The sequence below is a fragment of the Schistocerca serialis genome, unplaced genomic scaffold (assembly GCF_023864345.2).
Source record: "Schistocerca serialis cubense isolate TAMUIC-IGC-003099 unplaced genomic scaffold, iqSchSeri2.2 HiC_scaffold_639, whole genome shotgun sequence".
In the NCBI taxonomy this organism is placed as follows: domain Eukaryota; kingdom Metazoa; phylum Arthropoda; class Insecta; order Orthoptera; family Acrididae; genus Schistocerca; species Schistocerca serialis.
The window spans coordinates 60,001-65,000 of record NW_026048232.1 but is presented as its reverse complement, the minus strand read 5'-3'; the positions used below and the strand labels follow the sequence as shown (position 1 = coordinate 65,000).

At 52.2% G+C, this 5,000-nt stretch overlaps 1 non-coding gene across 1 annotated transcript in view; it reads left to right on the top strand.

The window, feature by feature from the left end:
• The first annotated feature begins 4,028 nt into the window (after positions 1-4,028).
• Positions 4,029-5,000, top strand: part of LOC126448880 (small subunit ribosomal RNA) — a 1,909-nt gene continuing 937 nt past the window's right edge. Inside the window, exon 1 of the ribosomal RNA XR_007584284.1 lies at positions 4,029-5,000. This exon is cut by the window's right edge and continues 937 nt beyond it. This is a non-coding gene — a ribosomal RNA (small subunit ribosomal RNA).

Genomic DNA, 5,000 nt, shown 5'->3' with positions numbered 1-5,000 from the left:
TAACCTAACCTATATCGTGCCTTAACCTAACCTATATCGTGCCTTAACCTAACCTATATCGTGCCTTAACCTAACCTATATCGTGCCTTAACCTAACCTATATCGTGCCTTAACCTAACCTATATCGTGCCTTAACCTAACCTATATCGTGCCTTAACCTAACCTATATCGTGCCTTAACCTAACCTAATTTGTGCCTTAACCTAACCTAATTTGTGCCTTAACCTAACCTAATTTGTGCCTTAACCTAACCTAATTTGTGCCTTAACCTAACCTAATTTGTGCCTTAACCTAACCTAATTTGTGCCTTAACCTAACCTAATTTGTGCCTTAACCTAACCTAATTTGTGCCGTAACCTAACCTAATTTGTGCCGTAACGTAACCCATGTTGTGCCGTAACGTAACCCATGTTGTGCCGTAACGTAACCCATGTTGTGCCGTAACGTAACCCATGTTGTGCCGTAACGTAACCCATGTTGTGCCGTAACGTAACCCATGTTGTGCCGTAACGTAACCCATGTTGTGCCGTAACCTAACCCATGTTGTGCCTTAACCTAACCCATGTTGTGCCTTAACCTAACCCATGTTGTGCCTTAACCTAACCCATGTTGTGCCTTAACCTAACCCATGTTGTGCCTTAACCTAACCCATGTTGTGCCTTAACCTAACCCACGTTGTGCCTTAACCTAACCTACGTTGTGCCTTAACCTAACCCATGTTGTGCCTTAACCTAACCCATGTTGTGCCTTAACCTAACCCATGTTGTGCCTTAACCTAACCCATGTTGTGCCTTAACCTAACCCATGTTGTGCCTTAACCTAACCCATGTTGTGCCTTAACCTAACCCATGTTGTGCCTTAACCTAACCCATGGTGTGCCTTAACCTAACCCATGTTGTGCCTTAACCTAACCCATGTTGTGCCTTAACCTAACCCACGTTGTGCCTTAACCTAACCCACGTTGTGCCTTAACCTAACCCACGTTGTGCCTTAACCTAACCCACGTTGTGCCTTAACCTAACCTACGTTGTGCCTTAACCTAACCCATGTTGTGCCTTAACCTAACCCATGTTGTGCCTTAACCTAACCCATGTTGTGCCTTAACCTAACCCATGTTGTGCCTTAACCTAACCCATGTTGTGCCTTAACCTAACCCATGGTGTGCCTTAACCTAACCCATGGTGTGCCTTAACCTAACCCATGGTGTGCCTTAACCTAACCCATGTTGTGCCTTAACCTAACCCATGTTGTGCCTTAACCTAACCCATGTTGTGCCTTAACCTAACCCATGTTGTGCCTTAACCTAACCCATGTTGTGCCTTAACCTAACCCATGTTGTGCCTTAACCTAACCCATGTTGTGCCTTAACCTAACCCATGTTGTGCCTTAACCTAACCCATGTTGTGCCTTAACCTAACCCATGTTGTGCCTTAACCTAACCCATGTTGTGCCTTAACCTAACCCATGTTGTGCCTTAACCTAACCCATGTTGTGCCTTAACCTAACCCATGTTGTGCCTTAACCTAACCCATGTTGTGCCTTAACCTAACCCATGTTGTGCCTTAACCTAACCCATGTTGTGCCTTAACCTAACCCATGTTGTGCCTTAACCTAACCCATGTTGTGCCTTAACCTAACCCATGTTGTGCCTTAACCTAACCCATGTTGTGCCTTAACCTAACCCATGTTGTGCCTTAACCTAACCCATGTTGTGCCTTAACCTAACCCATGTTGTGCCTTAACCTAACCCATGTTGTGCCTTAACCTAACCCATGTTGTGCCTTAACCTAACCCATGTTGTGCCTTAACCTAACCCATGTTGTGCCTTAACCTAACCCATGTTGTGCCTTAACCTAACCCATGTTGTGCCTTAACCTAACCCATGTTGTGCCTTAACCTAACCCATGTTGTGCCTTAACCTAACCCATGTTGTGCCTTAACCTAACCCATGTTGTGCCTTAACCTAACCCATGTTGTGCCTTAACCTAACCCATGTTGTGCCTTAACCTAACCCATGTTGTGCCTTAACCTAACCCATGTTGTGCCTTAACCTAACCCATGTTGTGCCTTAACCTAACCCATGTTGTGCCTTAACGTAACCCATGTTGTGCCTTAACGTAACCCATGTTGTGCCTTAACCTAACCTATAATGTGCCTTAACCTAACCTAAAGTGCGCCGTAACCTAAACTATATTGCGCCTTAACCTGACGCACGTTGTCGCTGAACCTGCTCTGTAATTGTTATGCAACCCGTTAAAGTAGTGTAGTGTTGCCTAACCGCAACCCTCGCAATATAGTTCGCTACTCGCACTGCCCGGTCCCCTGTGTATCGCGTCATGTTAAACACCTTGCAGGTGTTGCTGACTTTCCACATGCTCCTGCTATACACTGTAGTGTGGATAGCAGCAGGACGTACATGCCCCCCCCCCTTCCCCCCTGCCTTCGCAAGCTGGTCGGTGAGAAGTTTGCATGTTCAATGCCCTTCGCATGCCGACGTACTCAGCCTACGTTGTGGTACGGCCTGTCACCTGTCCGCCGATGTACGCAAAACCCACAAACTGTACTGCACATTGCTCCGTATGTACTGAATGATACATCGTGGCCCATGTGACCGTATGACGACAGCGCCTAGCAACGGCGGACCATACAGTCCAAATATTGTGCACGCAGCTACGTGTCGTCTCCCTATAAGAGCTGGATTGCAGTGTGGTACGCCATACAGACGTGTGGGAGGAACGGACGCCCTGGATGGCGATCAGCATGAGCAGTCTGTTGATGTAGTGGAGCGTGTATTCGGACGTAGTCGTCTCTTCTCACACACCGTGATAGCATGTTGCACCGCGTTCCACATCTGCGACATGCTGCAGAGGCGGGCTGACAGTCGTTCGCGCAATGGACACCGCATACGTACGGGGTCTACCTTCCACGTGTTCTCTAGGCGTGCACATGTTGTTGCGTCTATGTGGGCAGACGTAGTGTGTTGTGACACCTGACACAGGCATGCAATACTCGTTGCAAATGGCGATGGACGTGTACGTTTGCTGGTGACGTTACGCAAATGAACAACCGGTAACCCGTTGTGGTGCGGTTGTTCTCGCTAGAGGTGAATCAGTGTTGGCGACGATCGGTCGAGCTATTAACCGGTTGTTTCAGGGATACCCACCATGCCCACGAACGTGAAAGGGGACCCACCATGCCCACGAACGTGAAAGGGGATCTGGGTGTGAGGCGATACGCGGCGGTGGCTGGGTGGGACCGTCCCCGGCCGGTGAGGGGGGGCCGCCCGGCGTGCTGGCAGCGCGGTGCGTGGGCGCACGCGCTACAGCCGGCTGGTGGGGGCGGCCGGTGGCAGGCGCGCCGGCCGACGGACGCGGCAGGCGGCGCAGCTGCGCGCCGGCGCCCCCTGCTCGCGGCGCCTTGCGGCCAAAGTAGGTCCTCGCGGGCCCGGTGCGAAGCGCGGTGGCCATCTGCAGTGTGCTGGTCCGATTGAGGACTTTGTGCGCTGAGGATGCGCCGCCGCCCGGCGCTCGGCGCCGCGACGCCGTCTGCTGCTCGGTCGCCCCAGCGGTTCTCGCAGGTGGTTTGTATCGCAGCTGTGCGGACGTGTTGGCGCGTGCGCTGTGCTGGGAGAGTTCGCTTCGGCACCCAAGTAGGGCTTTTGTCCTTCTGTGGCGCTGGCGTTGGAGCTGCCGGTCACCGTAGGTGGCGCGTGTTGTCTCCCGCCGGCAATGCCACGACAGCACGCTCCCGGGCCTCTGTCGGCAGCGGCAAGCTCAGTTGGGAGCACGGGTGGTCGCACCTAAAGCGTCTACTCGCCTAACTCCGGGCGATTGCGCCTCTCTCGAACCCGACCAAGTACTTAGGACGGCGCTGCGCGCCGCCGGGACCTGAGAGGGTTTCGAGGTGTGTTGTGCAGGGGAGCTCAGCCTCCTCCTGTTTGCAGAATAATTGAGCGGACGCTTGCGTGTTCGCGCGGGCCCCCGGGACACACTCCCGGGCGGCCGGCTGCTCAGCTCTAGTTGACGCAGCTCCCTGGTTGATCCTGCCAGTAGTCATATGCTTGTCTCAAAGATTAAGCCATGCATGTCTCAGTACAAGCCGCATTAAGGTGAAACCGCGAATGGCTCATTAAATCAGTTATGGTTCCTTAGATCGTACCCACGTTACTTGGATAACTGTGGTAATTCTAGAGCTAATACATGCAAACAGAGTCCCGACCAGAGATGGAAGGGACGCTTTTATTAGATCAAAACCAATCGGTCGGCTCGTCCGGTCCGTTTGCCTTGGTGACTCTGAATAACTTAGGGCTGATCGCACGGTCCTCGTACCGGCGACGCATCTTTCAAATGTCTGCCTTATCAACTGTCGATGGTAGGTTCTGCGCCTACCATGGTTGTAACGGGTAACGGGGAATCAGGGTTCGATTCCGGAGAGGGAGCCTGAGAAACGGCTACCACATCCAAGGAAGGCAGCAGGCGCGCAAATTACCCACTCCCGGCACGGGGAGGTAGTGACGAAAAATAACGATACGGGACTCATCCGAGGCCCCGTAATCGGAATGAGTACACTTTAAATCCTTTAACGAGTATCTATTGGAGGGCAAGTCTGGTGCCAGCAGCCGCGGTAATTCCAGCTCCAATAGCGTATATTAAAGTTGTTGCGGTTAAAAAGCTCGTAGTTGGATTTGTGTCCCACGCTGTTGGTTCACCGCCCGTCGGTGTTTAACTGGCATGTATCGTGGGACGTCCTGCCGGTGGGGCGAGCCGAAGGCGTGCGACCGCCTCGTGCGTGCTCGTGCGTCCCGAGGCGGACCCCGTTGAAATCCTACCAGGGTGCTCTTTATTGAGTGTCTCGGTGGGCCGGCACGTTTACTTTGAACAAATTAGAGTGCTTAAAGCAGGCAAGCCCGCCTGAATACTGTGTGCATGGAATAATGGAATAGGACCTCGGTTCTATTTTGTTGGTTTTCGGAACCCGAGGTAATGATTAATAGGGACAGGC